Source organism: Schistocerca gregaria, chromosome 11 (assembly GCF_023897955.1).
Source record: "Schistocerca gregaria isolate iqSchGreg1 chromosome 11, iqSchGreg1.2, whole genome shotgun sequence".
Classification (NCBI taxonomy): Eukaryota; Metazoa; Arthropoda; class Insecta; order Orthoptera; family Acrididae; genus Schistocerca; species Schistocerca gregaria.
In genome coordinates this window covers 64,779,462-64,802,308 of record NC_064930.1, presented here as the reverse complement: position 1 = coordinate 64,802,308, position 22,847 = coordinate 64,779,462, and the positions used below count along the sequence as shown (strand labels likewise).

The following is a 22,847-nucleotide window of genomic DNA, read 5'->3' as shown; positions in this document are numbered from 1 at the left end:
AGAGTCGAAACAAGGCCCACGGAGTAGACAACATTCCATTAGAACTACTGACGGCCTTGGGAGAGCCAGTCTTGACAAAACTCTACCATCTGGTGAGCAAGATGTATGAGACATGCGAAATACCCTCAGACTTCAAGAAGAATATAATAATGCCAATCCCAAAGAAAGCTTCTGTTGACAGATGTGAGAATTACCGAACTATCAGTTTAATAAGTCACCGCTGCAAAATACTAAGACGATCTCTTTACAGACGAATGCAAAAACTAGTAGAAGCCGACCTCGGGAAAGATCAGTTTGGATTCCGTAGAAATACTAGAACACGTGAGGCAATACTGACCTTACGACTTATCTTCGAAGGAAGATTAAGGAAAGGCAAACATACGTTTCTAGCATTTGTAGACTCAGAGAAAGCTTTTGACAATGTTGACTGGAATACTCTCTTTCAAATTCTGAAGGTGGCAGGGGTAAAATACAGGGAGCGAAAGGCTATTTACAATTTGTACAGAAACCAGATGGCAGTTATAAGAGTCGACGGACACGAAAGGGAAGCAGTGGTTGTGAAGGGAGTGAGACAGGGTTGTAGCCTCTCCCCGATGTTATTCAATCTGTATATTGAGCAAGCAGTAAAGGAAACAATACAAAATTTCGGAGTAGGTATTAAAACCCATGGAGAAGAAATAAAACATTGAGGTTCGCCGATGATATTGTAATTCTGTCAGAGACAGCAAAGGACTTGGATGAGCAGTTGACCGGAATAAACAGTGTCTTGAAAGGAGGATATGAGATAACAGAAACAAAAGCAAAACGAAAACAATGGAATGTACTCCAATTAAATCAGGTGATGCTGAAGGAATTAGATTAGGAAAGGAGACACTTGAAGCAGTAAATGAATTTTGTTATTTGGGGAGCAAAATAACTGATGATGGTCGCAGTAGAGAGGATATAAAATGTAATGGCAAGGAAAGCGTTTCTGAAGAAGAGAAATTTGTTAACATCGAGTATCGATTTAAGTGTCAGGAAGTCTTTTCTGAAAGTATTTGTATGGAGTGTAGCCATGTATGGAAGTGAAACATGGACGATAAATAGTTTGGACAGGAAGAGAATAGAAGCTTTAGAAATGTGGTGCTACAAAAGAACGCTGAAGATTAGATGGGTAGATCACATGAGTAATGGGAAGCTATTGAATATAACTGGGGAGATGAGGAGTTTGTAGCAAAATTTGACATAATGAAGGGATCGGTTGTTAGGACATGTTCTGGGGCATCAACGGAACACAAATTTAGCACTGGAAGGCAGCGTGAAGGGTAAAAATCGTAGAGGGAGACCAAGAGATGAATACACTAAGTAGATTCAGGAGGATGTAGGTTGCAGTAGGTACTGGGGGATGAAGAAGCTTGCACAGGATAGAGTAGCATGGAGAGCTGCATCAAACCAGTCTCGGGACTGAAGACCTTAACAACAACAACCACATCGGAAACAGTGGACCTAGAGATATTTAGGAGTGAGGAAGTCTCGGGTACACATGTACGACGTAAGTGACACCCAGTCACCTGACCACGTTCGAATTCCGCAGAGCGCCCAATTCTGCTCCCTCACGACGTCTAATGATTACTGAAGACGCTGATATGGAGTACCTGGCAGAAGGTGGCAGCGCAATGGATCTAACATGAAGAACGTATGTTTTTGTGGGTGTCCGGATACTTTTGATCACATAGTAGTGTAGTATGAGGAATGAAACGGTACGGGTGATAGTGATGGAGGAAGCCTTATTGAGCAGGATAGAGACTCAAGACTAAGATGGTATGGGCACTTAGAGAAACTGGAAAACAAGGAGATGCAAAAGAAGACAGGCTGAATGGAGGTGCGAAGGAAACGGAATAGATGGCTGAAAGGCGTGGGGAAGAGAGCCAGAATTAACACACAAAAACGATGGAGTAACGGGACGGCTGCTAAGGTCATGTTCCAAACACACCCAGCCTGGAGCTGGAAACTGTTCAATATCATGATGATGATGACGATAAATTTGCCGTTATGCATTTCTCGTCATATTTTTCCACACATGCAGGCATTTTACCAGTGTGATATGCACAATTACACTTTTGTTCTACTTGCCTACAAAGAAACAGCTTTTCCTCTTTTCTCGAATTTCGATTCTCAGTCGTAGCAGCAACAATTACGCATCGTTACTGTTACTAATAAATGAATGTTAGGAAACAGGGGACATACGTTTAGTATTAAAGTTTCAGTCTTAGTGCAAAATATAAATATATAATGATGTATTATAGTCATGTGGTATCGCAGTTTCACTTTGGCGAAATATCCTGAATACTGTGAAAACTGCAAATATATTCCTAGTATATGACTGAACATCCAAAATTGCAGGAACGAAGGCACTCAACTACCTTTACTATTATTTCAGAGATATTATTAGAACTAAACTAAATGTAAAAGAGAGATTTTTTTATTTTAGAGTGCAAAATATGTTTCACTTTACATTTAGCAAGTACGAGTAGCTTACCTCCATTACAAGCGCGAAAATTGATTGTATTTCCTGCAGTGTGGAACAATACAGCGGAAGCCGCCCGTCAGCTGTGCAAATAACGCAGTAATAGCTTTGATGCATATTGCGTAAACAGAACAGAATACTCCGGTAATGGCGAACGCAATCGCCCACTGCGATATTACTAGACATACATTACAATCCTACAGCGCGCTTATAACACCATGAATACTTAATTGCGATCGTAATTGCTACTTTCTTTCTAGAGGGAGTGTGAAATGTATGTAGTGTCTGCGACTATATTTATACTCAACGAAACACGTGCGAGAGCGTACTTTTTATCGCATAATAAACTTACCTCCCGTTCCATTCACAGATGGAGCGTACTTAATATCTTCTACGTATGTGTGGCTAAAGTTCTTATAGTATGGCTGGACATCCACCGTCTGTATGATATTCTTACGTACGGAACTGAATATAAGGTGTCAGGCAAATCCAACACCTTCCATGAAAACCATGACATGATAAGCAAATCCGGCAGTATGTCACATAGCTCCGAATAAACCCTGACATTAAATTAACCAAAGTAATACGAGTAACGAGTGAGCAAATGGAATACCACAGACTAACACAAGAATGCCTAAATGCATGTCATACCTTCCCACCGTGAGACAGACGCAGTTCCGAGGGGAGAAACGAGAAGCCGAGAGCAGAACCGTGTTAAGCTAGAAGGCCCTACGATAAGGGACGGACATCCACGCAGCCAGCTAACCACCAGGACCACCCCCCAGCCCATGTTAAAAGATGGAGCCTTCCAGAAGAACAGTATAGATCTTACGATAACACTAAAAGGGCCACACCAGCTGCAAGTTTTAGCGTGAGACTTTTTAGCGTCTCTGTTACGTTGCAAACGTTAAAAACATTGCTCCACCTCGAAAAGTATAACGTTTCTCATTGGATAGACAGAGTTTTTGTAGGCGGAGCTTAAGGTTAACATTGAGACCCCCACTGGTCAGATGAAAACACAGCCACATAGTTTTTTTAAACAAACTTTCGGTAAATGGTAGTAAGGAGAAGTTAGGAGAGAGTTGCTTCCGAGATGGCGAAGTGAGCGTAGCTGTGTTGGCCGACGCCCCCTGACGAACACCGACAAGGTAATGAACGCACGCGATGCCGCATTTTTGAGCGCAGAAGGCTTCACTTAGAACTGCAGAAGTCTCCTCTGTTACACCACCTTTTTGCGTAATACTAGTGTCGATCGTCAATTAAAGCTCATGGTGTTCACATTTCCTACTTGAAGTAAAAATCTGAAACGCAATGATTTTTCTGTTATATAATTATTGAGAAGCCACATCAGCCAGTGTGATTTCCAACAAGTTAGATTAAGTAATTAAAGATAATTGAGGGTCACTGTAGACCATTTTGATAGTTTTCTCTCTTGTGAAACTTAATTTAAACCTAGATTATAGATCTGATATGGCATAGGTCATCCTTCGATCCATCGTAGAACTTGGAAACCCACTCAGGGAATATTCGTGCACATTTTTGTTGAACGCAGTTGGTTTTTACCATCCTGTATTAAAAGACTTCCTTTTATCAATAGTGCAATTTATAGACGATGTTTTGTGAGTAGAATAAAATTTCCAATGGTAAACTTAACTGCTTTTTCGACGTTATTTTACCAACTAACTAAAAATACGAAAGCCTTGAACCCCTTCAGCTAAATTTAGTTAGTATTAAGATTCTTTTTCAGGGAGTGCAGTGGAGCTGACGCTGAGATCATTAAGTATTTGGTTATATCATCGCTAGTCTCACTGAACTCTTCTGGTCTGGCGTCTCCTTACCAACATCAGGTCACAGGTTCAAACTAGTCAAATCCCTAAAAAACACGCTCAGACCGTCGTTGCGCGAAAGTGGCAATGAGCCACGAATTAGAACAGACAGACACCATGCAGAATGTTAAGAGCCTAGAAGTCGCCTCCAGAAATTTTCTGAGCAGGTAATCGAGGACAGACACCGCAGGATTTCTGGACCCAGAAGCAGCATTCGACCTTTTACAGAATCTTTTAAATTCGCAGGAAAGTAGGTGTGAGCTATAGTGAAAGAAATCTAATAAACAATACTAGGCGAAACCAGCAATATTTCGCAAGTGCTATCTATCTATGGGAACAGGGTATATCTGTTAATCTCCCGTGTGAGTGATTTGACTATACAGGCTCTCGACGGCGAGATTATTGTCACCGCCCTGACACATTTTTAAAAGGAAATTGCTGAACATTACAAATGTAATCAGTCCCACCTCACTCGCATTCAGCCGTACAATCACTGCACCGCACACGCCTGAACAAAACGAAGAGAAGGTGGAAGGTGCTGCACGAAGGGTTAAAACACAAGCGAAACGACACAGGTGTCAAAACAACGGCACAGGCAAATGTAGTGTTAGGCGGACCACTCACAAAAAACATGGGTGGCCCAGTTACCCTGTCAACACATCACGACCATCTCCCTAAAATCTTGGGAAAAATGTTGGACAATTTACAGAACTTTAAAGCTCTAGGCACATTCGTTGCAAAGTCACGACCCCCTCAGACTTAGTTGTAACAGGACCCAGTGGACAGTCTGTCAAAAACTGAACACAGATCAAGCATGAAAACAGGAAGAAGGTATACTGTATTGTGAAAAAAAAGGAAAGTAGGAAGAGTGAAAGTTGCAAGAAAAAGAAGTGGAATACAGGTTCTTACAAAAAGGTACGGCCAAACTTTCAGGAAACATTCTTCACACACAAAGAAAGAAAATATGTTATGTGGACATGTGTCCCGAAACGCTTACTTTGCATGTTAGAGCTCATTTTATTACTTCTCTTCAAATCACATTAATCATCGAATGGAAACACACAGCAACAGAACGTAGCAGCGGGACTACAAACACTTTGTTACAGGAAATGTTCAAAATGTCCTCCGTTAGCCAGGATACACGCATCCACCCTCCGTCGCATGGAATCCCTGATGCGCTGATGCAGCCCTGGAGAATGGCGTATTGTATCACAGCCGTCCACAATACGAGCACGAAGAGTCTCTACATTTGGTACCGGGGTTGCGTAGACGAGAGCTTTCAAATGCCCCCGGAAATGAAAGTCAAGAGGGTTGAGGTCAGAAGAGCGTGGAGGCCAAGGAATTGGTCCGCCTCTACCAATCCGTCGGTCACCGAATCTGTTGTTGAGAAGCGTACGAACACTTCGACTAAAATGTGCAGGAGCTCCATCGTGCATGAACCACATGTCGTTTCGTACTTGTAAAAGCACATGTTCTAGCAGCACAGGTAGAGTATTCCGTACGATTTCATGAAAACGTGCTCCATTGAGCTTAGGTGTAAGAACGTGGGACCCAATCGAGACATCACCAACAATGCCTGCCCAAACCTTCACAGACAATCTGTCTTGATGACGTGATTGCACAATTGCGTGCGGATTCTCGTCAGCCCACACATGTTGATTGTGAAAATTTACAATTTGATCACGTCGGAATGAAGCCTCATCCGTAAAGAGAACATTTGCACTGAAATGAGGATTGACACATTGTCGGATGAACCATTCGCAGAAGTGTACCCGTGGAGGCCAATCAGCTGCTGATAGTGCCTGCACACGCTGTACACGGTACGGAAACAACTGGTTCTCCCGTAGCACTCTCCATACAGTGACGTGGTCAACGTTACCTTGTACAGCAGCAACTTCTCTGACGCTGACATTAGGGTTATCGTCAACTGCACGAAGAATTGCCTCGTCCATTGCAGGTGTCCTCGTCGATCTAGGTCTTCCCCAGTCGCGAGTCGTAGGCTGGAATGTTCCGTGCTTCCTAAGACTCCGATCAATTGCCCCGAACGTCTTCCTGTCGGGACACATTGGTTCTGGAAATCTGTTTCGATACAAACGTACCGCGCCACAGCTATTGCCCCGTGCTAATCCATACATCAAACGGGCATCTGCCAACTCCGCATTTGTAAACATTGCACTGACTGCAAAACCACGTTCGTGATGTACACTAACCTGTTGATGCTACGTACTGATGTGCTTGATGCTAGTACTGTAGAGCAATGAGTCGAATGTCAACACAAGCACCGAAGTCAGCATTACCTTCCTTCAGTTGGGCCAACTGGCGGTGAATCGAGGAAGTACAGTACATACTGACGAAACTAAAATGAGCTCTAATATGGAAATTAAGCGTTTCCGGACACATGTCCATGTAACATCTTTTCTTTATTTGTGTGTGAGGAATGTTTCCTGAAAGTTTGGCCGTACCTTTTTGTAACACACTGTATAGAGCGCTAGTTTAAGTGGATTTGGTGTCGGACCATCAAGCGGGATAGCCGTGATCAAAGCGCTTCGTGGCAATTTTTTTTTTTTTTTGCTTTATTCAAATTTGTGTTAGGTGGTGTATCGACCGTTGGCAAAAGCGTATTCTAAGGAATGGACCTATAATGAGAGTTGATTCTGCACATCCACTCTATTAGCAACAGAAAGGAAGCGGCTTTCAAATGGGAACCTCAAACGTTTGATGACAAGGGGACAAGTCCACCGAATCCTCCACCGGGCCGGCCGCGGTAGCCGAGCGGTTCTAGGCGCTTCAGTCCGGAACCGTGCGACTGCTACGGTCGCAGGTTCGAATCCTGCCTCGGGCATGGATGTGTGTGATGTGCTTAGGTTAGTTAGGTTTAAGTAGTTCTAAGTTTAGGTGATTGATGACCTCAGATGTTAAGCCCCATAGCGCTCAGAAACCATTTGAACCTTTTTTTTCCCCTCCACCGGCAAAACACGTCTCGTGTGTCACAACACGCCATTAGTGGCTGTACGTGACAGGAACCTTTTATCGATCGTGGCTAATTTGAATGCCTGGTGAGTGAGTCTGATATGCCTCCTCGCTTGATTGAGATGTTCGTATGGATGCTAATGTGTCCGCGCGGAAAAACGTAATAGTTTGCCACATAAGTTGCAGCAAATGAACGCAACTGTTTCACAATCATACAGTTTTTCTATGCTTCGTCAAAACGTGTTTTTAAGGTTTTTGAAGTTCGTTCCGTCTTGCAAGTCGTTCCGTTTTGCAAGTTTTTGACTCTCGAATTCCTTTGTTGTATCATAGTTCACAGTCGTTCACTTCTTGTTTTCATTGCTGTGAGCCGTCTATGTGGTATCTCGTCTGCTCTCACTATTCTCCAAGTTGACTTGCGACGGTGACGCATTCTTACCACATCACTTGTAGTCTACAACTAACATACAGGTTGGTCCATTGAAACTTCCTGGCAGATTAAAACTGTGTGCCGGACCCAGACTCGGTAGGAAGTAAAGCTGTGAGGACGGGGCGTGAGTCGTGCTCGGGTAGCTCAGATAGTAGAGCACTTGCTTGCGAAAGGCGAAGGTCCCGAGTTCGAGTCTCGGTCGGGCGCACAGTTTTAATTTGCCACGAAGTTTCATATCAGCGCACACCCCGCTGCAGAGTGTAAATCTCATTCAGGTTGGTCAACTGAACGTGACCGGGCCAAATGCCTCACGAAACAAGCGTGAAACGAAAAAACTACAAAGAAGGAAACTTGTCTAGCATGAAGGGGGAAACCAGATGGCGCTAAGGTTGGCCCGCTAGATGGCGCTGGCATAGGTCAAACGGATATGAAGTGCGTTTTTTTTTTTAAATAGGGACCCCCAGTTTTTATTATATATTAGCGTCGTACGTAAAGAAATATGAATGTTTTAGTTGGACCACGTTATTTAGAGCGTGCTTTCTCCTTATAATTTTAAAACTGTTTATATAAAAAATAGATTTTAGGAATAAAATTCCATTTGTTGAAAGAAATTTAATGTTTTCATCAGTTACCCACTGGCTACTACTTCCACGCTCACATAGTGTGATTAAATGTGTTAATGTTGTTGATGAATAGCTAGTAAATAAAGTAAATTCTTAAAAAAAAGTTATGAAAGTAAATTCACAGTTCAATCACTGACAGAATGAACGTACCACCTGCACGGTATCTCACAAAAGGTGCTGAATCTTCGGCCATCGACGTCAATGCAAGAATGAAATGGGCGACAAAGATTCTGACGCACACTCACAAATATCCCTGGTTTGTTTCGAATTACATCTCAGGCAGCTACAATTCTGGCAACAATTCCCATCTCCGTATCCATTAGGGCCATGCCGCACTGGGATGCCAGCAGGGACGCCAGAGGGGGGACTCCTTCAGTTTGTGATCAGTGTCGAGATGGACGTAGAGGAGCTAGTAGCTGTGCTTCGTGTGCGTCGTCGACAGGGAAACAGAATGCAGAGAAAGAAGAACTTCTGGGTACACCCTTTCAATTGTTGATCGTGATGTAAACGGATTATTTCATACAATATACTATGATTTACAAAATTAAAGTGATAATTTTCTTTAATTATGTGAGAATGTCAGTACGTTCATTCGATGATTTAGTGGAAAAAAGTAATGATTCGGCAATTTTCAAAGTCAGATTGTTTTACAAGAAACTAATGAACAATTCCCTGAAGATACCTAAACAGATGGAAACCCAGTTCTAAGCAAAGAAGGGAAAGCAGAAAGGTGTAAGGAGTATATAGAGGGTCTATACAAGGGCGAAGAACTTGAGGACAATATTATGGAAATGGAAGAGGATGTAGATGAAAATGAAATGAGAGATACGATACTGCGTGAGGAGTTTGACAGAGCACTGAAAGACCTGAGTCGAAACAAGGCCCCCGGAGTAGACAACATTCGATTGGAACTACTGACGGCCTCGGCAGAGCCAGTCCCTACAAAACTGTACCATCTGGTGAGCAAGATGTATGAGACAGGCGAAATACCCTCAGACTTCCAGAAGAATATAATAATTGCAATCCCAAAGAAAGCAGGTGTTGACAGATGTGAAAATTACCGAACAATCAGTTTAATAAGTCACAGCTGCAAAATACTAACACGAATTCTTTACAGACGAATGGAAAAACTAGTAGAAGCCGACCTCGGGGAGGATCAGTTTGGATTCCGTAGAAATGTTGGAACACTTGAGGCAATATTGACCGTACGACTTTTCTTAGAAGATAGAAAGGCAAACCTACGTTTCTAGCATTTGTAGACTTAGTGAAAGCTTTTGACAATGTTGACTGGAATACTCTCTTTCAAATTCTAAATGTGGCAGGGGTAAAATACAGGGAGCGAAAGGCTATTTACAATTTGTACACAAACCAGATGGCAGTTATAAGAGTCGAGGGGCATGATAGGGAAGCAGTGGTTGGGAAGGGAATGAGACAGGGTTGTAGTCTCTCCCCGATGTTATTCAATCTGTATATTGAGCAAGCAGTAAAGGAAACAAAAGAAAAATATGGAGTAGGTATTAAAATCCATGGAGAAGAAATAAAAACTTTGAGGTTCGCCGATGACATCGTAATTCTGTCAGAGACAGCAAATGATTTGGAAGAGCAGTTGAACGGAATGGACAGTGTCTTGAAAGGAGGGTACACTGTGAACATCAACAAAAGCAAAACGAGGATAATGGAATGTAGTCAAATTAAGTCGGGTGATGCTGAGGGAATTAGATTAGGAAATGAGACACTTAAAGTAGTAAAAGAGTTTTGCTATTTGGGGAGCTAAATAACTGATGATGGTCGAAGTAGAGAGGATATAAAATGTAGACTGGCAATGGCAAGGAAAGCGTTTCGGAAGAAGAGAAATTTGTTAACATCGAGTATAGATTTAAGTGTCAGGAAGTCTTTTCTGAAAGTATTTGTATGGAGTGTAGCCATGTATCGAAGTGAATCATGGACGATAAATAGTTTGGACAAGAAGAGAATAGAAGCTTTCGAAATGTGGTGCTACAGAAGAATCTGAAGATTAGATGGGTAGATCACATAACTAATGGGGAGGTGCTGAACAGGATTGGGGAGCAGAGAAGCTTGTGGCACAACTTGACGAGAAGAAGGGATCCGTTGGTAGGACATGTTTTGAGGTATCAAGGGATCACCAATTTAGTATCGGAGGGCAGCGTGGAGGGTAAAAATCGTAGAGGGAGACCAAGAGATGAATACAGTAAGCAGATTCAGTAGGATGAATACACTAAGCAGATTCAGAAGGATGTAGGTTGCAGTAGGTACTGGGAGATGAAGAAGCTTGCACAGGCTAGAGTAGCATGGAGAGCTGCATCAAACCAGTCTCAGGACTGAAGACCACAACAACAACAAACTAAACAGGGTGTATACGACCCGGGACAACCGGGAAATCCGGGGAAAACCGGGAATTTTTTCATCCAGGAGAAAACCGGGAAAAACCCGGGAATTTTTCGGAATTCCCGGATTTTTTCATTGTTTTAAGTTTCAGTTAAATTTTTGTAATTGTGACTGAAGAGTTGATTCCCTAGCAAAGAATGTTATTGTATCCTGCTACTGGAGAATGATACTGCAGCAATAAAATATACACGAGAGGGAAAAAAATAAAACTTGAGTTGCAAAGGAAATGTGCAATTTACGACAACAAAACACTGTGCACGCACGAGAGTCTGCAGATAGGAAAAATATGTCAAAGGCCGCAGGGCGCAGAATGTAATTCTTCGTAACAATAAACTGCTCTCTATGAGCGTGACGTCACAACTGTTTATACTAAGTTCGTTTGACCAGTTGCACAGTTGACTCGCGTATAAGCAGTATCTTCTCCCGCTTCCCCCTACATGAAGTTTGGCTGTTAGCTGTATCGGCAGTAGCAGCAAGCAGCCAGATGCAAACGAGAAAAATTTTTCTCGCGCTCTCTAGCTGCCAGATCCATGCTTGCACAGAGTTGTGGGGAGGAGGTTAACCTCCACGTGACCCGTGTTTACGTTAAGTGATTTCGCTGCTTGCATTGGTATACAGCTCCCACGTCAAATGAAAACAAAACGGATTTCTGTGGCCGGGAGCTATCGAGTGAATTAAAATACATTCACATAATTACGGAGGGGGAAAATATATGATTAATTTCAGTTTTCTGATTTTATTTTATTTCGTAGTTAGTAGCAGTCAAGCATTAATCGCCCTGCAGAACAGTGAAGTTATTTTTGCAAGTTTGCTAAAGAAATTTGGCTTTATTAATCTTTCCGCTGAGGCAGTCATTTTATTTGAAACTGTTTCATTCTACAGTATTGGTTAGTTCCAACTGTTCGCTGAATTTCAAGTGCACGGTATCATCTTCTGCCATATATGGCGTTATGCCATAATAAAGAACCAAAAATGAGATCGTATAGAGTACTGGTACTCCAAGAAAATTTACATCCCAAAAACCACACTGAAAAGCTTAATATCAGGTGGGACCTGCTTCATTGTGAATCTGGAAAAAGCCAATTCGCACTTCAAGCCGAATTATGCATTTTAGTATGGTTTACGAAATTCCGATGCTCTTGGGAGTATTCCCTGATGCCCTGTTTCTTTTATGGTGTAATATAAACTCTCTTAGTGCTTTATACACTCGAAAATGCGGGCTTCCTACACCACTGCAGTTGCACATGCACAATAATGCATGTTTTCTGGCGCTCTCTGGCAACTGGTAAATCGAACCTATTTCTAACAGTCTCCGGATAGTATTGCGAACGGTGGTTAGAAAAGCGTTACTTTCAAAGTAAATTTCTTTTTATGCAAGATGACTTATGTTACGTCTGAGAAAGTGGAATGGATATCTAAATCACAGAGCGTTCGGAACTGAACAGTTTGAGGACCAGCCCCTTACAAGAATTTCGAGCCGAGACATTTATGTCATAATTTTAAATTTACTGGCACATTTGCGTGATGTGTCTTAAAGTATAACACACGCAAAAAAAAGATCAATATTACATGTGAAAGCTTAGCTTGTGTTGTAGCGTGTTAATCTTAAGAGACTGATATTATATGTGAAAGCTTAGCTTTTCTTGTAGATATGCGGTACTGTGTACATTAATGTAGACCGTTAACTTTTCCTCTTGCGTGTTCGCACTATGTAACCAGTGGTCTTGTTGCTATTGGCTCACTATAACACGTGTCCTATGCTCTGAATAGCTGCTGTCATCGGCTGGCGAGATCTCGTGGCTTGAGATATGACTCGCTTACGAAAGGACATATCAACCTCGGTTTCAACGCTCCGGAAACTGACGCGCTGTGTTCGGTGCAATTCGAATTTATACTTTCCTAATACGAAAATATGCAGCGTATATGTTGCTGCACATCAAAAGTCTTTCCAAAACTTCTCCTTTTTCTTTAATTAAAAAGTCTCTCCAAAACTTCTTTGCCCCGTCTTTTCTTTCGTTCTCCAGGAAGTTCTAAGGAATTGTATGAAACGTTAACCATTCAAAGGATTGATAAGTTTTACAGTTCCGAGGGAAAATCTACCGAAAACCTACTGTCACTTAGCACAGAAAAAGTGTATTTTCGCCCGGGAAAAACCATATTTTTTAAACGGGATGTCCGGGAGAAATCCGGGAATAACCCGGGAATTTTTTTTTCCTTGTCCCTGTATACACCCTCCTAAAGCTTCACCACTGACAGAAAAACATTCAGCTGTTTTTCCTTATGTGTTGTCAGGAGATGAGGCTTTTGGCACGAGTGAAAATTTGATCCGTCCATACGGTGGAAATAATCTCAGTTAAGAGAAGAAGATCTTCATATTATGCAGGGCTAGGCGTTATGTGGAATGTGCCTTTGGTATGCTCTCCAACAAGTGGAGAATCTTTCATCGTCCACTAAATGTGGGCATTGATTTTGCGCAAGATATAATTAAAGCTCGTTGTGCTTTGCATAATTTTGTACGTGCAAGAGATGGATTCGTCTATGAAGACTCGCTCGAAGTAATTGGTTTTGAGAACATTTAATGTGCAGGCCATCCAGGCAGAAGCGGTCGATCTGCCCTTGCAGTGAGAGTCAAATTTTCAGAGTATTTTGTTAATCGTGATCCCCTCAAGTGGCAAAGTACTTACGTTCAGTAAACTTCAGCAATGAAAAATAAAATCTACATGTACATTTATACTTCGCAAGCCACCCAACGGTGTGTGGCGGAGAGCACTTCACGTGCCACTGTCATTACCTCCCTTTCCTGTTCCACTCTCGTATGGTTCGCGGGAAGAACGACTGCCGGAAAGCCTCCGTGCGCGCTCGAATCTCTCTCTTGATGTTGCCTATCTTTCACATGGACTACTCAGTTTGTATATTTTGCTTATTTTTTTCATAGTTCCGCACAACTTCTTCCCGTTTTCTCGATTGATCTGTGTTCAGTTCTTCAAGGCCTATCCACTGTGCCAACTTATAACTAAATCTGAGGGGGGTAAATCTGGAGGTCCCCTTGTCAGAGCCCGGGTTCCCTAACTGAAATTGTTCAGTGGAGCAGCCTCTACGCCCCGTTACGTTTTTGCACGCTGTTACGGCAACACCCTGGAGAAGCAGATAACATTAGTGGGCGTATTACGCCTGTTTGTGTGTTGTGCGAGGCGTGGGCGTAAGGAAAGGGGAGGGAGTTGGCAGAGAGTGAGGCGGGGGTTGAGGGGGTGGAAATGTCGGGCAGTGACATCGTCTCGAGGGAGGGAGGAGATTGCGGCTTTTGTAAGTATTGCACGTCTTTGTCATTTTGAGTGGAGACTGTGACCTACTTTACCAGATTGTAGCAGCAATCTCTCTCTCTCTCTCTCTCTCTCTCTCTCTCTCTCTCTCTCTCTCCCTCCCCCTCCGCTCCCCCCTCCCCCCTTCCTCTTGTTGCTTTAACCCTGAGTCGTCACGCTTGACAACGCTTCATTGTTTCTGGAATACGCGACAAAGTGCACTGCGCTTCAAAGTAACACACACACACTGTGAGAGGGGAGAGAGAGAGAGAGAGAGAGAGAGAGAGAGAGAGAGAGAGAGACAGTGTACATACCTTAGGACCTGTGAGCACTTGTTCAATACAGGAGCCGTATTAGTGTTCGACGGTAGTGAAGATGGAAAATTCCTTATGCGCTGAAACGCCAAGGAAACTGCTATAGGCGTATTCAAATACTGAGATATGTAAACAGCCAGGATACGGCGCTGCGGTCAGCAATACCTATGTAAGACAATAACTGTCTGGCGTAGTTGTTAGATCGGTTATTCAGAATGAGATTTACTCTCTGCAGCGGAGCGTGCGCTGACATGACGCTTCCCGGCAGATTAAAACTGTGCGCCGGACCGAGACTCGAACTCGGGACCTTTGCCTTTTCCGGGCAAGCGCTCTACCAACTGAGCTACCCAAGCACGATTCACACACCGTCACCACAGCTTTAATTCCGTCAGTAACCTCGTCTCGTTTAGTGCTAGTTCTGCAAGGTTCGCAGGAGAGCTTCTGTACAGTTTGGAAGGCAGGAGATATACTGGCAGAAGTAAAGCTGTGAGGAAGGGGCGTGAGTCGTGTTTGGATAGCTCAGTTGGTAGAGCACTTGCCCGCGAAAGGCAAAGGTCCCGAGTTCGAGTCTCGGTCGGGCACACAGTTTTAATCTACCAGGAAGTTTCATATCAGCGCACACTCTGCTGCAGAGTGAAAATCTCATTCTGGCAACGTCCCCCAGGCTATGGCTAAGCCATGTCTCCGGAATGTCCTTTCTTTCAGGAGTGCTAGTTTTGCAAGGTACGCAGGAGAGCTTCTGTACAGTTTGTAAGGCAGGAGACGAGATACTGGCAGAAGTAAAGCTGTGAGGACGGGGCGTGAAGTGTGCTTGGGTAGCTCAGGTGGTAGAGCACTTGCCCGCGAAAGGCAAAGGTCCCGAGGTCGAGTCTCGGTCCAGCACACAGTTCTAATCTGCCAAAAATTTTCAGATCGGTTATTGTTTGCTACAATGGCAGGTAATCAAAATTTAAGAGAATTTGAACGTGGTGTTATAGTCGGCATACGAGCGATGGGACACAGCATCTCCGAGGTAGCGATGAAGTGGCAATTTTCCCGTACGACCATTTCACGAGTGCACCGTGAGCATCAGGCATCAGGTAAAACATCAAATCTCCGACATCGCTGCGGCCGGAAAAAGATCCTGTAAGAACGGGACCACCTACGACTCGAGACAATCGTTCAACGTGACAAAAGTGCAACCATTTCGCAAACTGCTGCAGATTTTAATTCTGGGCTATCAACAAGACTCAGCGTGCGAATCATTCAACGAAACATCATCGATGTGGGCTTTCGCAGCCGAAGGTCCATTCGTGTATCCTCGCTGACTCCACGACACACAGCTTTACGCATCGCCTAGGACCGTCAGCACCGACATTGCACTGGTGTTACCTGGTCGGACGAGTTTTGTTTCAAGTTGTATCGAGCGGATGGACATTTACGGGTATGGAGACAGTCCCATGAATTCATGGACCCAGCATGTCAGCAGAGGAGTGTTAAGCTGGTGGAAGCTCTGCAATGATGTGGGGCGTGTGCAGTTGGAGTGATATGGGGATCCTGATACGTCCAGATACGACTCTGACAGGTGATACGTACAGAATGAGATTTTCACTCTGCAGCGGAGTGTGCGCTGATATGAAAGCTTCTGTAAAGTTTGGAAGGTAGGAGACGATGTTCTGGCAGAATTAAGGCTGTGAGGACGGAGCGTGAGTCGTGCTTGGGTAGTTCAGTTGGTAGAGCACTTGCTCGCGAAAGGCAAAGGCCCCGAGTTCGAGTCTCGGTCCGGCACACAGTTTCGATCTGCTAGGAAGTTTCAGGTGACACGTAGGTAAGCATCCCGTCTCATCACCTGCATCCATTCATGTCCATTGTGCATTCCGACGGGCATTTTCAGCAGAACAATGCAATACCCCATTCGTCCAGAATTGGTCCATCGTGGCTCCAGGAACACTCTTCTGAGTTTAAACACTTCCGCTGGCCACCAAACTCCCCAGACATGAACATTGTTGGACATATCTGAGGAACCTGGCAACGTCCTGTTCTGAAGAGGTCCCGAGTTCGAGTCTCGGTCCGGCACACAGTTTCGATCTGCTAGGAAGTTTCAGGTGACACGTAGGTAAGCATCCCGTCTCATCACCTGCATCCATTCATGTCCATTGTGCATTCCGACGGGCATTTTCAGCAGAACAATGCGATACCCCATACGTCCAGAATTGGTCCATCGTGGCTCCAGGAACACTCTTCTGAGTTTAAAAACTTCCGCTGGCCACCAAACTCCCCAGACATGAACACTGTTGGACATATCTGGGGAACCTGGCAACGTCCTGTTCTGAAGAGATCTCCACCCCCTCGTACTCCGTCGGATATAGGGGCAGCCCTGCAGGATTCATGTTGTCGATTGTCGATTCCCTCGGACACTACTTCAGACATTAGTCATGTCTGTGATTGTTGCAACTGTTGTACGGGCAGTGTGGGGCCTCGCATTGTCATGTTGAAAAAGGACACCTGCTGACAGCAATCCACGTCGCTTTGATTTGTACTGTAGGCCGCAGATGATGTTTTAGGAGATCTGTCTATGACGCACTTCTGACAGTGGTCCCTCTAGGCTCGTAATGCTCCAAAATGATGCCTTTTTCGTCCCAAAAGAGAGTCAGCATAACGTTCCCTGCTGACGGTTCTGTTCGAAACTTCTTTGGTTTTGGTGATGAGGAATGGCACCATTCCTTGCTCGCTCTCTTTGTTTCCGGTGGGTGGAAGTGAACCCAGGTTTCGTCCCCAGTGAAGATTCTTGCAAAGAAGCCATCACCTTCTCGTTCGAAGCGCCGAAGAAGTTCTTCAGAAGCATCAACACGTCGTTGTCTCATTTCAGGAGTCAGCTTGCAGACACTTTGTGAAACTGGAGCACAACGTGCACAATGTGGTGTGCTGACCCATGACTAACCTGTAAACATGCTGCAGTGTCATTCGGTGTCACTCGGCGGTTTTCCTCCACTACGGCTTCAACTGCTGCAACGTCCTGTGGAGTCACAACTCGCTGTGCCTGGCCTGTACGAGGAGCATCTTCCACTGAAGTCACACCATTTGCGAACTTCCTACTCCATTCGTAGACTTGCTGCTGTGACAAACATGCATCACCGTACGAAACCTTCATTCGTCGATGAATTTCAATAGGTGTCGTACCTTCACTACGCAAAAACCGAACAACAGAACGCTGTTCTTCCCTGGTGCAAGTCGCAAGTGGGGCGGCCATCTTCATACCGATGCTGCGACGGTATGTGTGCGTCTGCACTATGCTGCCACCTACAGGCCATTCTGCACGCTGTTTGTAGCACGCTTACCAACTTACAGAGTAAGGGCGCGAAATTGCGGTTTCTCATTACAAATTTAAGGTTTTCATTGGACTCTCACTCGTACATCAGTGATCCCATAGTTTGGTGCTAGGTTTGTGGAGATATGCGGCACTGGATGTCTACGTACATGCCATGGAATTTGCGTAAGTAACGGGGAGCTGATTTGCGTACGCTGTATGGCACCCGACAGCGGACGAGATGGGTTCCATAGGATTTGGTAGCGAAGGCATCAACATCAGTTCAGTAACAACTGTAATGGGGGTATAGCTCCGAGACACGGACAGCTACATTGCTCAAAGACGATCGCCGAGGAGGAAAAAAAAGAAGAAGAAGAAAAAAGACTCAGCCTTCGAATGACGTTCGAAATTACCTTTATGTTTATTGGTAATGATACGCGACTGCTTATCACCCTCAAGTTTGCATCTTGCATCTGCATTCTGTTTTGCTGTATCCCCCCCCCCCCCCCATTTATTCAGAGTTAATCCCTACTAGAACTAACAACACATATGCTTATTTGACCTTCAACAATGTACGAGGGTATGTACGCTAGGATGTACGCTGTCCGTGAGGCAAGTAACGAGAAGCCAGCGGAAGGAACGAGCCATCAGGAATTCTTCGATTAGTGTGTGGCGACTGCTAGAAACGAGTGTTCGCATTTCGGCGCCCGCCAAGCGGGACGTGCGCGCTTAAATAAGGAGAAGTGTGAAGTTATTCACGTGAGCACTAAAAGAAATCAGCTAGATTTCGATTACGCGATAAGTCACACAGATCTTATGTAAGGTGTCAGGCAAATCCAACACCTTCCATGAAAACACTGACATGATAAGCAAATCCAGTAGTATGTCACATAGCTCCGAATAAATCGTGACATTAAATTAACGAAAGTAATACGAGTAACGAGTGAGCAAATGGAATACCACAGAGTAACACAAGAATGCCTAAATGCATGTCGTACCTTCCCAACGTGAGGCAGACGCAGTTCCGAGGGGAGAAACGAGGACAGAAGCCGAGAGCAGAACCGTGTTAAGCTAGAAGGCCCTACGATAAGGGACGGACATCCACGCAGCCAGCTAACCACCAGGACAACCCTCCCAGCCCATGTTAAAAGATGGAGCCTTCCAGAAGAACAGTATAGATCTTACGATAACACTAAAAGGGCCACACCAGCTGCAAGTTTTAGCGTGAGACTTTTTCGCGTCTCTCTTACATTGAAAACTTTAAAAACATTGCCCCACTACTAAAAGTATACCGCTTCTCATTGGATAGAATTTTTGTAGGCGCAGCTTAAGGTTAACATTGAGACCCTGACTGGTCAGATGAAAACACAGCCAGATAGTTTTTTTTTAAACCAACTTTCGTAAATTGTAGTAAGGAGAAGTTAGGAGGGAGTTGCTTCCGAGACGGCGAATGTGAGCGGAGCTGTGCCGTATGTCACCCCCTGACGAACACCGACAAGGTAATGAACGCACGCGATGCCGCATAACAGCGCATAAAGCTTCACTCAGAACTGCAGAAGTCTCATCTGTTACACCCCCTTTTTTTGCGTAATACTAGTGTCGATCGTAAATTAAAGCTCATGGTCTTCACATTTGCCACTTTAAGTAAAAATCTGAAACGCGATGATTGAGATGATTATTGAGAAGCCACATCAGCCACTGTAATTTACTACAAGTTTGATAAGTAATTAAAGATAATTAAGGGTCACTGTAGATCATTTTGATAGTTTCCTCTTTGTGAAACTTAATTTAAACCTAGATTATATATGTGATATGGCATAGGTCATCCTTCGATCAATTGTAGAACTTGGAAACCCACTCAGGGAATATTCGTTCACATTTTTGTTGAACGCAGTTGGTTTTTATCGTCCTGTATTAAAACATTTCCTTTTATCAATAGTGCAATTTATAAACAATGTTTTGTGAGTAGAATAAAATTTCCAGTGGTAAACTTACGTGCTTTTTCGACGTTATTTTACCAGCTAACTAAAAATAGGAAAGCCTTGAACCCCTTCCACTAAATTTAGTTAGTATTAAGATTCTTTGACAGGGAGTGCAGTGGAGCTGACGCTGAGATCATTTAGTATTTGGTTATATCATCGCTAGTCTCAATGAACTCTCCTGAACTCTACATGTCATGTGTGGTCTGGCGTCTCCTTACCAGCAACAGGTCCCAGGTTCAAACTAGTCAATTCCCTAAAAAACACGCTCAGAGCGTCGTTGCGAGCAAGTGGTAGGGAGACACGGTATAGTACAGACAGACACCACCATGAATGTTTAGTCCCGGCAAGCGCGAAGTGTGTGCTTAAATAAGGAAAAGTGTGAGGTTATTCACATGAGTACTAAAAGAAATCAGCTAGATTTCGATTACGCGGTAAGTCACACAAATCCGAAGGCTGTAAATTCAACTAAATACTTAGGGACTACAATTAGACTAAATTGGAACGATTGCGTAGATAATGTTGTGAGTAGAGCAAACCAAAGACTGCGATTAATTGGCAGAATTCTTAGAAGGTGCAACAGGTCTACTAAAGAGACGGCTTACACCACGCTTGTCCGCCCTACTCTAGAGTACTGCTGTGCGGTGTGGGATCCGCATCAGGTGGGACTGACGGATGACAGCGAAAAAGTACAAAGAAGGGCAGCTCGTTTTGTATTATGGCGAAATAGGGGAGATGGTGTCACAGACATGATACGTGAATTGGTGTGGCAGTCATTAAAGCAAAAAACGTTTTTCGTTGCGACGGGATCTTCTCATGAAATTTCGATCACCAGTTTTCTCCTCTGATTGATTAAATATTCTGTTGGTGCCCACCTACATAGGGAGAAATAATCATCACGATACAATAAGAGAAATCAGGGCTGGCACAGAAAAATTTAAGTGCTCGTTCTTCCAGCGTGCCGTTGGAGAGTGGAACGGTAGGGAGACAGCTTGAAGGCGGTTCACTGAACCCTCTGCCATGCACGTTATTGTGAGTAGAAGAGTACTCACCTAGATGTACAAATAAATTCACTATCTAAATCGTAAGGGCATGAACGCCGCTGCGATCATCGCGAAACTGATTCAGTTTACGGAGAGGACGTAATGTCAAGACAGCATGTGACGAAACCGGTACGGAATTTCAATTCTTGTAACACTACTCTCCGGATTAGCTTCGTATCATTTTATACGTAAAATTTGCCGACATTTTGAAATCTTGTATCAGATATTATGGTTCCCAGCTTATACTTGTGAGGCGCTAGTCATTCATCTTAAAGTGAAAAAGTAAGTGCAGTGCTACAAACTGTAGGAGCAATAGAGTAGGTAAGGTTCAGATTCCAAAACACTTTTATTGAGTTAAAAAGATCGAAAGGAAAGCTACGCTATACAGTGTTTCCATGAGTATGTGCCTACAATTTCACATTATAAACAAGCATTACCATAGCATCTCTGCAGTCTTATAATCAACTTTCGCCAATTACTGAAATAAAGAAGCGATATAATTCCACTAGCTCTGTATCATACGCTAATGAAATATCTGGAATGAAAAATATCACGAGGGAAAACACCATAGTAATCTATATTAAACACCATAATTAATCTATATTAAAACCATCTTAACCTTGAAAACTCACGTTCAAGGTCACGGCAGTTAGTAGCAATGAGTGAACCTTTATGCCACCAACAACTTTTGTCTAAAAGTTGTACTGTATCCCATCTCTATCCCGATTTATTCCTGATTATGGACTAAAATGGCCCATATATATATATAGGGTGGTCCATTGATCGTGACTGGGCCAAATATCTCACGAAATAAGCGTCAAACGAAAAAACTACAAAGAACGAAACTCGTCTAGCTTGAAGGGAAACCAGATGGCGCTATGGTTGGCCCGCTAGATGGCGCTGCCATAGGTCAAACGGATATCAACTGCCTTTTTTAAAATAGGAACCCCCATTTTTTATTACATATTCGTGTAGTACCTAAAGAAATATGATTGTTTTAGTTGGACCACTTTTTTCGCTTTGTGATAGATGGCGCTGTAATATTCACAAACATATGGCTCACAATTTTAGACGAACAGTTGGTAACAGGTAGATTTTTTATTTTAAAATACAGAACGGAGGTACGTTTGAACATTTTATTTCAGTTGTTCCAATGTGATACAAGTACCATTGTGAACTTATCACTTCTGAGAACACATGCTGTTACAGCGTGATTACCTGTAAATACCACATTAATGCAATAAATGCCCAAAATGATGTCCGTCAACCTCATTGCATTTGGCAATACGTGTAACGACATTCCTCTCAACAGCGAGTAGTTCGCATTCCGTAATGTTCGCACAAAATGGTCCAAATAAAACATTCATATTTCTTTACGTACTACCCGAATATGTAATAAAAAATGGTGGTTCCCATTTAAGAAAACGCAGTTGATATCCGTTTGACCTATGGCAGCGCCATCTAGCGGGCCAACCATAGCGCCATCTGGTTTCTCCCCTCGCCCTTCAAGCTAGACAAGTTTCGTTGTTTGTAGTTTTGCGTTTGGCGCTCATTTCGTGAGATATTTGGCCCGGTCACGATCAATGGACCACCATATATATGACACACATGGTTGGAATGACATGGGGTTTTATTAGAATCACCCCATATTGCTAGACGTTTGGTGATGATCGTGTGCTCAGCCGCCACTTTCGTCATGCTTGGCCTCCCAGGTCCCCAGACCTCAGTCCGTGCGATTATTGGCTTTGGGGTTACCTGAAGTCGCAAGTGTATCGTGATCGACCGACATCTATAGGGACAACATCCGACGCCAATGCCTCACCATAACTCCGGACTTGCTTTACAGTGCTGTTCACAACATTATTCCTCTACTACAGCTGTTGCTGAGGAATGATGCTGGACATATTGAGCATTTCCTGTAAAGAACATCATCTTTGCTTTGTCCTTCTTTGTTATGCTAATTATTGCTATTCTGATCAGATGAAGCGCTATCTGTCGGACATGTCATTCCAAGCATGTGTGTCAATTTTTAACTCTGTACATACCTCTCTATCTTCATTATTCTGTGATTTATTCCAAATTAATACTGACTTCATGATCATCCGATATATATATTGGGTGATCATGAAGTCATATATATATATATATATATATATATATATATATAT

General features: G+C 43.5%; 1 protein-coding gene and 1 non-coding gene across 2 annotated transcripts in view; both read right to left on the bottom strand.

The window, feature by feature from the left end:
* Nucleotides 1–22,847, bottom strand: part of LOC126295469 (pleckstrin homology domain-containing family G member 5) — a 1,663,439-nt gene that overhangs the window by 1,044,550 nt on the left and 596,042 nt on the right. The window lies entirely within an intron of this gene.
* On the bottom strand, nucleotides 14,650–14,724 carry Trnaf-gaa (transfer RNA phenylalanine (anticodon GAA)). The gene has a single exon. It is a non-coding gene; the product is annotated as a tRNA-Phe (tRNA).